The following is a 12,984-nucleotide window of genomic DNA, read 5'->3' on the forward strand; positions in this document are numbered from 1 at the left end:
GACAATTTAAAACAAACCTTCCAAGTACTTCAAGAACTTAAATACTCTTTAATAGATGAAAATAAAAGGATTTCTAATTTCGATAGTAACATAATGTTGGATCCATTCCTTTTGAATTGTCACTTTGTCCATCATGATTCTTGGGAAGAGACATTGGCAATAATTCACCTTGGACAATTTATTTGTGAAAATGTATGTCTATTTAAATCGCACATAAAAAAATCCGGTCAAATTTTCATTGTAAATATGAATTCCTTTGTTATAAGAGCAGCTAAACCTTATTTGGCCACTACAGGAGCAACTGTTAATGGTCATTATGGAGAAATCCTTTACAAGGGAGATAGGTTAGTTACGTTTATATATGAAAAATCGAGATCTAGTGACATAACGCAAGGTCTTCCAAAAGTGGAACAAATCTTTGAAGCGCGTTCAATTGATTCATTATCCCCGAATCTCGAAAGGAGAATTGAGGATTGGAATGAGCGTATACCAAGAATTCTTGGGGTCCCTTGGGGATTCTTGATTGGAGCTGAGCTAACCATAGCCCAAAGTCGTATCTCTTTGGTTAATAAAATCCAAAAGGTTTATCGATCCCAAGGGGTACAGATCCATAATAGACATATAGAGATTATTATACGCCAAGTAACATCAAAAGTGCGGGTTTCCGAAGATGGAATGTCTAATGTTTTTTCGCCTGGGGAATTAATCGGACTATTGCGAGCGGAACGAGCAGGACGAGCTTTGGATGAATCGATCTATTATCGGGCAATCTTATTGGGAATAACAAGGGCTTCCCTGAATACCCAAAGTTTCATATCTGAAGCAAGTTTTCAAGAAACTGCTCGAGTTTTAGCAAAAGCTGCCCTACGAGGTCGCATTGATTGGTTGAAAGGCTTGAAAGAAAACGTAGTTCTGGGGGGGATTATACCTGTTGGTACCGGATTCCAAAAATTTGTGCATCGTTCCCCACAAGACAAGAACCTTTATTTCGAAATAAAAAAAAAAAATCTATTCGCGTCGGAAATGAGAGATTTTTTGTTTCTCCATACAGAATTAGTTTCTTCAGATTCTGACGTAACAAACAATTTTTATGAGACATAAGAACCCCCATAAAAATATTTTTTACTTTACTAGACTTTTGAACTTAGAACACTAACAGGTCAAATTTTAGATTTTTAAGATTTTTATTTTAATAAGTAAAACAAGTCAGTTAATTCATTAAGGTGGTTATGTTTATACCATGTATCAATGGCCAACTCTTATCTTAGTACAAGGTTCTCTCGGAACAATTATTATTTATTTCAAGCTATTTCGGATCTTTCTTAATCTTCAAAAAGAACTAAATTCCGTAATGGAATGGTAGGATTAAAAAAAAGGAAGTGTGGAAAAAATGACAAGAAGATATTGGAACATTAATTTGAAAGAGATGATAGAAGCAGGAGTTCATTTTGGTCATGGTATTAAGAAATGGAATCCTAAAATGGCCCCTTACATTTCGGCAAAGCGTAAAGGTACTCATATTATAAATCTCGCTAGAACGGCTCGTTTTTTATCAGAAGCTTGTGATTTAGTTTTTGATGCAGCAAGTCAGGGAAAAAGTTTCTTAATTGTTGGTACCAAAAAAAGAGCAACAGATTTAGTAGCATCAGCTGCAATAAGGGCTCGTTGTCATTATGTTAATAAAAAGTGGTTCAGTGGTATGTTAACGAATTGGTCGATTACGAAAACTAGACTTTCTCAATTTAGAGACTTAAGAGCAGAAGAAAAAATGGGAAAATTCCACCATCTCCCAAAAAGAGATGTGGCAATCTTGAAGAGAAAATTATCTACTTTGCAAAGGTATCTCGGCGGGATCAAATATATGACGAGATTGCCAGACATTGTGATCGTCCTTGATCAGCAAAAAGAGTATATAGCTCTTCGGGAATGTGCCATTTTGGGGATTCCTACTATTTCTTTAGTCGATACAAATTGTGACCCGGATCTCGCGAATATATCGATTCCAGCCAACGATGACACTATGACTTCAATTCGATTGATTCTTAACAAATTAGTATTTTCAATTTGTGAGGGCCGTTCTCTCTATATAAGAAATCGTTGATTAAGAATATATAGTGAATTCTTGGGCAACTGCGTAAATTTATGGAATCACTTACTTTACTATATCTTTTTTTTTGCATAGAATTTTTTTTGCATAGAAAAAAGAAGGGGAATATTGATATATATTAGAGGGTATTGATATATATTATGATCTGATGTGCTTTCTTGGTATCCTAAATATAAGATTAATACTTCAAGTTGCTGAGTTGAGAAAGAGATGGTTGAATCAAAAGAATTCCTTTTTTGAAGTTCAATTTTTATCAGAGGACAATATGAATATTATACCTTGTTCCATTAAAACACTCAAGGGGTTATACGATATATCGGGTGTAGAAGTAGGCCAACACTTCTATTGGCAAATAGGAGGTTTCCAAATTCATGCCCAAGTACTCATCACTTCTTGGGTCGTAATTACTATCTTGCTAGGTTCAGTTGTCATAGCTGTTCGGAATCCACAAACCATCCCGACCGACGGTCAGAATTTTTTTGAATATGTCCTTGAGTTTATTCGAGACTTGAGCAAAACTCAGATTGGAGAAGAATATGGTCCCTGGGTTCCCTTTATTGGAACTATGTTCCTTTTTATTTTTGTTTCGAATTGGTCGGGTGCTCTTTTACCTTGGAAAATTATAGAGTTACCCCATGGGGAATTAGCAGCGCCCACGAATGATATAAATACTACTGTTGCTTTAGCTTTACTCACGTCAGCGGCATATTTTTATGCTGGTCTTAGCAAAAAAGGATTGAGCTATTTCGAGAAATATATTAAACCAACTCCAATCCTTTTACCAATTAACATCCTAGAAGATTTCACAAAACCATTATCGCTTAGCTTTCGACTTTTCGGGAATATATTGGCGGATGAATTAGTCGTTGTTGTTCTTGTTTCTTTAGTCCCCTTAGTAATCCCTATACCGGTCATGTTTCTTGGATTATTTACAAGCGGTATTCAAGCTCTTATTTTTGCAACATTAGCCGCAGCCTATATAGGTGAATCCATGGAGGGTCATCATTGAATTGACTCTTTTTGGAAATAGTATTTTTTTTTTTTGCAGCTTAGCTCAATTCATGCATGGTTCCAGATAATCTGCTTGGTTGCAAAAAAATAGTTAGAAATGCGTATGAATATATAGCCTAGAGTTGTAGGAGAGAGAATAGAATAGACTATATTATGGAATTTTCAAAGTATATATGCATTAAGGAGGGTGGAGTCAGGCTAGATCTATACTATAATATCCTTAATGTCTATAAGTGGAGTCCTCTTTTATGCAGGTTTCCACTTTAAGCAATGATTTTAGAATCCGATTCAATAGAAAATGAGAAAATATGCAAACAAAATAGAAGAAACAAATGTATATATATAGGATATTATATTATATATTCCTAGGTTAGATTCATTATCTAATCCGATATATGGATATGGAATTCCCTTCTATGTAGTTCGGACAATTCACATTATCATTTCAATTTGATTTCAATTTGTACTTTTTAGTTACTTTACTTCTCCCCAATAGAGCTTAGAAGTAAGAATTTATTGGTTGATTGTATCCTTAACCATTTCTTTTTTTTGACACGAGGAACTACTCACCATGAATCCACTAATTGCTGCTGCTTCTGTTATTGCTGCTGGATTGGCCGTAGGGCTTGCTTCTATTGGACCTGGAGTTGGTCAAGGTACTGCTGCAGGACAAGCTGTAGAAGGTATTGCGAGACAGCCAGAAGCAGAAGGTAAAATACGAGGTACTTTATTGCTTAGTCTAGCTTTTATGGAAGCTTTAACAATTTATGGACTAGTTGTGGCACTAGCGCTTTTATTTGCGAACCCTTTTGTTTAATCTTAAAAAAAAAATTCTTTCGATTTCGATTAGATACTTTTTTCTTTTTTTAGTAAATTGGTATTTGCTTCCACAATTCCAATTATATCAATACTTTATTTAATTTACTCCTATTTATTACTCCTGGAATTATCTATTTATCGGGACAGATAATACCCCATTCTAGGAAGGGCTGAGTTGAGTATTATTAATTTAGAAGATATGCTCACCTTCTTATTTCCCGTCCTTAGTTTAGGAAAGTGGAAAGTTTTTTCCTTTTATTTTAGGAATTTTGGGAACAGAACATTTCAACAAAGGAAGTCTTTCACCGGTCAAACAAGACGTAAGACTTAATCTAAAAGAAATTACTAGATTGAATCTATTTGCATTAAAAAAACCGATCAAAAAAGGGCGAGCGAAGTAAGTGATCGAAAAACTTTGTTCTTTGTTCGTCCTATCTATAAGAGGAGAGCATATGAAAAATGTAACCCATTCTTTCGTTTTTTTAGCTCACTGGCCATCCGCTGGCAGTTTCGGGCTTAATACCGATATTTTAGCAACAAATCTAATAAATCTAACTGTAGTGGTTGGTGTTTTGATTTTTTTTGGAAAGGGAGTGTGTGCGAGTTGTCTATTTCAAGAATAGATTGGATCTATCCGGCTGCACTTTATAATATTTTTTAGTATTTTTCGGATAAATAAGAAAAGGGTGCACGATCTCGACGAATTACTTCTGAATAAATTCAGAAATCATATGGAAGAACCATAGCATTTCGCGACTCATTGGTAAATCAACTTTGATTCTCTATAAACCAAGAATGTGAGACCATTAACACGGTTAAAGCTAAACTGCTTGAAGTCCAGGCAAAAAGAGGTACTCTTTCTACAACTATATTAGTATTAGTACCAATTTAAACGGGAAATAGCTAATGTAAAATTTATCTGATATAGAACACTCATATCGATAAAATGGTTTGAACTATTTACTAGAAAAAAAAGGGGGCACCCTGCCCTTTTTTAACCAATGCCGAATCGACGACCTATGTATAAAAAAGAGAAATTTTTTGGATTTGAAGAAAAAAAAAATAAAAAAGAATTCTATTAATTTTCATTTTCCATTTATTTAGTTAGTTTTTCTTAATGAAATTGAAATTATTAACTAGAGGGCAAATAAAAATAAAGAAACAACTTTGCTGACCATGATATATTTTTATCTAGGCGGAAGAGTCCTCTTAATATTTATCTAGTCTTATATAGGTTTCGGTATATTGAAATATAAACATAAAAAAGAAGATAGAGGATAGGCTCATTACTTAAAAAAAAGATATGGAAATAGCTATAGAAAAAAAAAAAGGAGCGTGAGAGCCAAATGAATCGAAAGATTCATGTTTGGTTCGGGAAGAGATCATAAAAGTTGTAAACTTACAAAATAATCTACTTTCATTAAAAGATTTATTAGATAATCGAAAACAGAGGATCTTGAGTACTATTCGAAATTCAGAAGAATTGCGTAGAGGGACCATTGAGCAACTCGAAAAAGCTCGGATTCGATTACAGAAAGTCGAACTAGAAGCGGATGAGTATCGAATGAATGGATACTCTGAGATAGAACGAGAAAAAGCAAATTTGATTAATGCTACTTCTATTAGTTTGGAACAATTGGAAAAGTCTAAAAACGAAACCCTTTATTTTGAAAAACAAAGGGCAATGAATCAGGTCCGACAGCGGGTTTTCCAACAGGCCGTACAAGGAGCTCTAGGAACTCTGAATAGTTGTTTGAATACCGAGTTACATTTCCGTACGATTCGTGCTAATATTGGCATTCTCGGGTCCCTGGAATGGAAGAAATAATTAAATTAATTAGGCCTTGAACTTCTACTTTCGTTTAGAATTTAGGCATTATTTTTCCCCTTGCTTCCGAAAAAAGAGTCAAGAAACACTAATGGCAACCCTTCGAGTCGACGAAATTCATAAAATTCTCCGCGAACGTATTGAACAATATAATAGGAAAGTAGGGATTGAGAATATAGGTCGCGTAGTTCAAGTGGGGGATGGGATTGCTCGTATTATAGGTCTTGGTGAAATAATGTCAGGTGAATTAGTCGAATTTGCAGAAGGTACTAGGGGTATTGCTCTGAATTTGGAATCCAAAAATGTTGGGATTGTATTAATGGGCGATGGGTTGATGATACAAGAGGGAAGTTTTGTAAAAGCAACAGGAAGAATTGCTCAGATACCCGTGAGTGAGGCTTACTTGGGTCGTGTTGTAAATGCTCTGGCTAAACCTATTGATGGGAAAGGCGAAATTATAGCTTCCGAATCTCGCTTAATTGAATCTCCTGCTCCAAGTATAATTTCCAGGCGTTCCGTATACGAACCTCTTCAAACAGGGCTTATTGCTATCGATTCGATGATCCCTATAGGGCGCGGTCAGCGAGAGTTAATTATTGGGGACAGACAGACTGGCAAAACAGCAGTAGCCACAGATACAATTCTCAATCAAAAAGGGCAAGGTGTAATATGTGTTTATGTAGCTATCGGTCAAAGAGCATCCTCCGTAGCTCAAGTAGTAACTACTTTCCATGAGGAGGGGGCCATGGAATACACTATTGTAGTAGCTGAAATGGCGGATTCACCTGCTACATTACAATACCTCGCTCCTTATACGGGAGCAGCCCTGGCTGAGTATTTTATGTACCGCGAACGGCATACTTTAATAATTTATGATGATCTCTCCAAACAGGCACAAGCTTATCGCCAAATGTCCCTTCTATTAAGAAGACCTCCCGGACGTGAGGCTTATCCAGGGGATGTTTTTTATTTGCATTCACGCCTTTTAGAAAGAGCCGCTAAATTAAATTCTCTTTTAGGCGAAGGAAGTATGACCGCTTTACCAATAGTTGAGACTCAATCTGGAGACGTTTCCGCCTATATTCCTACTAATGTAATCTCCATTACAGATGGACAAATATTCTTATCTGCGGATCTATTCAATGCCGGAATTCGACCCGCTATTAATGTGGGTATTTCTGTTTCCAGAGTAGGATCCGCGGCTCAAATTAAAGCCATGAAACAAGTAGCTGGCAAATCAAAATTGGAACTAGCGCAATTCGCAGAGTTACAAGCCTTTGCACAATTCGCCTCTGCTCTCGATAAAACAAGTCAGAATCAATTGGCAAGGGGTCGACGATTAAGGGAATTGCTTAAACAATCCCAGGCAAATCCTCTCCCAGTGGAAGAGCAGATAGCTACTATTTATACCGGAACAAGAGGATATCTTGATTCGTTAGAAATTGAACAGGTAAATAAATTTCTGGATGAGTTACGTAAACATCTAAAAGATACTAAACCTCAATTCCAAGAAATTATATCTTCTAGCAAGACATTCACCGAGCAAGCGGAAATCCTTTTGAAGGAAGCTATTCAGGAACAGCTGGAACGGTTTTCTCTTCAGTAACAAATAAATTTTGCATGTCTACTCTTGTTAGTAGAATAGGAATCGTTGAGAAAGCTTTTTCATTTGAATCATGCAAAAAAGTTTTCTTTGTTTTTAGTTTAGTATAGTTATTTAAAGAATAGATAGAAATAAGATTGCGTCCAATAGGATTTGAACCTATACCAAAGGTTTAGAAGACCTCTGTCCTATCCATTAGACAATGGACGCTTTTCTTTCATATTTTATTCTTTCTTTTATTTTTTTGCTTCTTCCGAGAAAAAACTGTTAGACCAAAACTCTTTTAGGAAATCAAAAAATCCAGATACAAATGCATGATGTATATATTATATCATGCATATATCATAAAGAAGGAGTATGGAGGCGGTAGTGGGAATCGAACCCGCAACCCCAAGGTTATGAGCCTTATGAGCTACCAAACTGCTCTATACTCTTAAACTAAAGAGGGGTAACTAGTGGATAAAAGAGGGTTGGATACGCCCCTCTACCAATATCTATACAAATAGAATAGTCCATTTATACAGAATGGTAAAGAGGGCTCCTCTATGATTATCAATTCCAGAAATCCATACAAATACGAAAGGGTATTTTATCCTTACCAACTGGATCTTGTTGCACCCGGTAACAAACATTCATAAACCATTTCTCGAAGTACGTGTCCGGATAGCCCAAAATGTCGATAGTTAGCTCTAGGTCTTCCGGTCAAAAAACAACGTCGATGAAGGCGTGTAGGTGCACTATTACGCGGTAGGGATTGCAATTTTTCTCGCATTTTCGTTTTTTCACTCAAACTCAAGGGAGAAACTTTGCTTCTTATCTTTTTTTTTAAAGATTGACGAATCAAATGATATTTCTGTTCTAATTTCTGCCGCTTCTTCTCCCTCTGAATCAAACTTTTTTTTGCCATAATGTGTCGTTGCTATTATTACCAAGTATACGGTTCTAATCCTAGATGGAAAAATAAATAGAAAAAGAAATCTAAAAAGGCAGATCCTCCCTCTCTATCAAGAGTAATGAACTAGGTGCTGATACAGTACAAAAAAACAAACTAAATTAACCAAACTTGCCTGATGTTGAGGCAATCAAGAAAGCTGCATAAGTGAATATATAACCCACGGAAAAGTGAGCTAATCCAACCAATCTTGCTTGCACAATGGAAAGAGCCACGGGCTTATCTCTCCAGCGAATTAAATTAGCTAAAGGTGTGCGTTCATGAGCCCATGCTAAAGTCTCAATTAATTCCTGCCAATACCCCCGCCAGGAAATTAAGAACATAAATCCAGTAGCCCAAACAAGATGTCCAAATAAGAACATCCACGCCCATACCGATAAACTATTCATCCCAAAAGGATTATATCCATTGATAAGTTGTGAAGAGTTTAACCATAGGTAATCTCTTAACCATCCCATCAAATAAGTGGAGGATTCATTAAATTGTGAAACGTTGCCCTGCCATAATGTGATATGTTTCCAATGCCAATAAAAAGTAACCCACCCAATGGTATTTAACATCCAGAAAACTGCCAAATAAAATGCGTCCCAAGCAGAAATATCACAAGTACCGCCGCGCCCTGGGCCGTCACAAGGAAAACTATATCCAAAATCCTTTTTATCTGGCATTAATTTGGAACCGCGTGCATCTAAAGCGCCCTTTACTAAAATCAATGTAGTTGTATGCAAACCTAGAGCAATAGCATGATGAACCAAGAAATCCCCAGGTCCTATTGTTAAGAAAAGCGAATTACTATTCTCATTAACAGCATTCAACCATCCGGGCAACCATAGGCTTCGACCCGCATTGAAAGCGGGGCCATTCGTTGAAGATAAGAGTATATCGAACCCATATGTCGTCTTGCCATGAGCAGATTGTATCCATTGGGCAAATATAGGTTCGATCAAGATTTGCTTTTCTGGAGTACCAAAAGCAAGCATGACGTCGTTATGAACATAAAGGCCCAAGGTATGGAATCCTAGAAAGAGGCTAGCCCAACTTAAATGAGATATGATAGCTTCTTTATGGTCTAACATTCTTGCCAATACATTATCCTCATTCTGTTCCGGATTGTAATCCCTAATGAAAAAAATAGCTCCATGAGCAAAAGCCCCTGTCATGATGAACCCTGCAATATATTGGTGATGAGTATATAAAGCAGCTTGAGTAGTAAAGTCTTGTGCTATGAATGCATAAGGAGGTAAAGAGTACATATGTTGAGCTACTAAGGAAGTAATAACCCCTAAAGAAGCTAGAGCAAGACCTAACTGAAAATGAATCGAATTGTTGATTGTGTCATAAAGGCCCTTATGCCCACGCCCTAATCGACCCCCCGGAGGAGTATGCGCTTCTAAAAGATCTTTAATACTGTGCCCAATTCCGAAGTTAGTTCGATACATGTGACCGGCAATGAGAAAAATAAATGCAATAGCTAAATGATGGTGAGCCATATCGGTCAGCCACAAACTTTGTGTTTGTGGATGGAATCCCCCAAGAAGAGTTAGAATGGCAGTTCCCGCTCCTTGAGCGGTACCAAATAAATGATTACTCGAATCAGGGTTTTGGGCATAAAGATTCCATTGACCCGTCAAAAGGGGTCCCAACCCCTGGGGATAGGGTAATACATCTAAGAAATTATTCCATCGAACGTACTCCCCCCTGGATGCGGGAATAGCAACATGAACTAAATGTCCTGTCCAAGCCAAAGAACTTACCCCGAAAAGTCCTGACAAATGATGATTGAGACGAGATTCCGCGTTTTTGAACCACGAAAGGCTTGGTTTCCATTTGGGTTGTAGATGTAACCAACCCGCTATTAAGGACAGCGTAGAAAGAAATAATAGAAAAAGAGCTCCAGTATAAAGATCCTCATTGGTGCGTAATCCTATTGTATACCACCACTGATAAACTCCAGAATAAGCAATATTCACTGGACCAGCAGCACCTCCTCGAGTAAAGGCTTCCACAGCGGGTTGACCAAAATGAGGATCCCAAATCGCATGAGCAATAGGTCTTACGTGTAAAGGATCCTGTATCCATGATTCAAAATTTCCTTGCCAAGCTACATGAAACAGATTTCCGGACGTCCATAGAAAGATTATTGCTAATTGCCCAAAGTGAGAAGCAAAAATGTTCTGATAAAGACGTTCTTCAGTAATATCATCATGACTTTCGAAATCATGTGCGGTAGCAATACCAAACCAAATACGACGAGTAGTGGGGTCCTGAGCTAAGCCTTGGCTAAACCTGGGAAATCTTAATTCCATAATGCCTTTCAAATCCTCCTAGCCACTATCCTACTGCAATAATTCTCGCTAAGAAGAATGCCCATGTCGTGGCAATTCCACCCAGAAGGTAATGGGTTACTCCTACAGCGCGTCCTTGTATAATGCTCAAGGCTCTAGGCTGAGTAGCAGGAGCAACTTTTAATTTGTTATGAGCCCAAACGATAGATTCAATGAGTTCTTGCCAATAACCACGGCCGCTGAATAAAAACATTAAACTGAAGGCCCAGACAAAATGAGCACCTAAGAAAAAAAGACCATATGCAGATAATGAAGAACCATAAGACTGAATGACTTGCGATGCCTGTGCCCACAAGAAATCTCGAAGCCACCCATTAATCGTAATGGAACTCTGTGCAAAGTTTCCCCCTGTAATATGAGTTACCACCCCTTGATCACTTATAGTACCCCAAACATCCGACTGCATTTTCCAACTGAAATGGAAAATGACTACCGAAATTGCATTGTACATCCAGAATAAACCTAAGAAAACATGATCCCAGGCGGATACTTGACATGTTCCCCCTCGGCCAGGCCCATCGCAAGGAAAGCGAAAACCTAGATTTGCTTTATCGGGTATCAAACGGGAACTCCGAGCAAATAAAACACCTTTCAAAAGTATTAATACAGTCACATGTATGGTAAATGCATGAATGTGATGGACTAAAAAATCTGCGGTTCCTAATGGAATAGGTAACAAAGCCACTTTGCCACCTACTGCTACTAACTCGCCGCCTCCCCACGTTAAGCTAGTACTTGTTGTTGCACCAGGAGCTGTTACGCCAGGCGCAGTAGCATGGATATTTTGTACCCATTGAGCAAAGATAGGTTGTAATTGTATGGCAGTATCCGAAAACATATCTTGTGGACGGCCTAAAGCACTCATGGTATCATTATGAATGTACAAGCCAAAACTGTGAAAACCTAGAAATATACATACCCAGTTAAGGTGGGATATGATTGCATCGCGGTGTCTAAGGACGCGATCTAATAGATCGTTGTATCGAGTAGTTGGATCATAGTCTCTTACCATAAAAATTGCTGCATGTGCAGCAGCACCGACTATTAGAAATCCGCCAATCCACATGTGGTGTGTGAACAAGGAAAGTTGTGTACCATAGTCAGTAGCTAGGTATGGATAGGGAGGCATAGAATACATATGATGAGCTACAACAATGGTTGTAGAGCCTAGCATAGCTAGGTTAAGAGATAATTGAGCATGCCATGACGTTGTTAAGATTTCATAAAGACCCTTATGGCCTTGTCCTGTAAATGGGCCCTTGTGAGCCTCCAAAATATCTTTAAGTCCATGGCCAATACCCCAATTGGTCCTATACATATGACCTGCGATTAGGAAAAGAATAGCAATAGCTAAATGATGGTGCGCAATATCGGTCAGCCAGAGACCACCGGTTACTGGATCTAGTCCTCCGCGAAAAGTCAGAAATTCTGCGTATTTGGACCAATTTAAAGTGAAAAAAGGGGTTGCTCCTTCGGCAAAACTAGGATAAAGTTGAGCCAAAAGGTCCCGATTCAAGATAAATTCATGAGGAAGTGGTATCTCTTTAGGATCCACCCCAGCGTCAAGAAATTGGTTAATTGGTAAAGATACATGAATTTGGTGCCCCGCCCAAGAAAGAGACCCAAGTCCTAATAATCCCGCTAAGTGGTGATTCAACATGGATTCTACATCTTGGAACCAGGCCAATTTGGGAGCGGCTTTGTGATAATGGAACCAACCAGCAAAAAGCATTAACGCTGCAAAAATCAATGCACCAATTGCAGTACAATAGAGTTGTAATTCACTAGTTATTCCAGATGCTCGCCAAAGCTGAAAAAAACCAGAGGTTATTTGGATTCCTCGGAAACCCCCGCCTACATCACCATTCAATATTTCTTGCCCTACTATAGGCCAAACTACCTGAGCACTGGGTCCAATGTGAGTAGGATCACTTAGCCATGCTTCATAATTGGAAAAACGGGCGCCATGAAAGTACATGCCACTCAACCAAAGAAAGATAATGGAAAGTTGCCCGAAATGAGCACTAAAGACTTTTCGAGAAATCTCCTCCAAATCACCAGTATGACTATCGAAATCGTGAGCATCAGCATGTAGGTTCCAGATCCAAGTGGTAGTATCAGGGCCCTTAGCTAGTGTTCTTGAGAAATGGCCGGGTCTGGCCCATTCCTCAAAAGATGTTTTTACAGGATCCCTATCCACAACAATTTTTACTTCTGGTTCCGGCGAACGAATAATCATTAAGTCCTCCTCTTTCCGGACAAGACATACAAAGAGACCCGCCAACTGTCTTTTTAGTGAATCTTTGAAAGATATATATT

At 38.1% G+C, this 12,984-nt stretch overlaps 1 non-coding gene across 1 annotated transcript; it reads right to left on the reverse strand.

The window, feature by feature from the left end:
- Positions 1 to 7,506: 7,506 nt before the first annotated feature.
- Positions 7,507 to 7,578, reverse strand: TRNAR-UCU (transfer RNA arginine (anticodon UCU)). Its single transcript has one exon. It is a non-coding gene; the product is annotated as a tRNA-Arg (tRNA).
- Between the last annotated feature and the right edge of the window lie 5,406 nt (positions 7,579 to 12,984).

The sequence above is a fragment of the Triticum urartu genome, unplaced genomic scaffold (genome assembly GCF_056163025.1).
Source record: "Triticum urartu cultivar PI428250 unplaced genomic scaffold, HENAU_Tu73 scaffold1062, whole genome shotgun sequence".
NCBI lineage: Eukaryota > Viridiplantae > Streptophyta > Magnoliopsida > Poales > Poaceae > Triticum > Triticum urartu.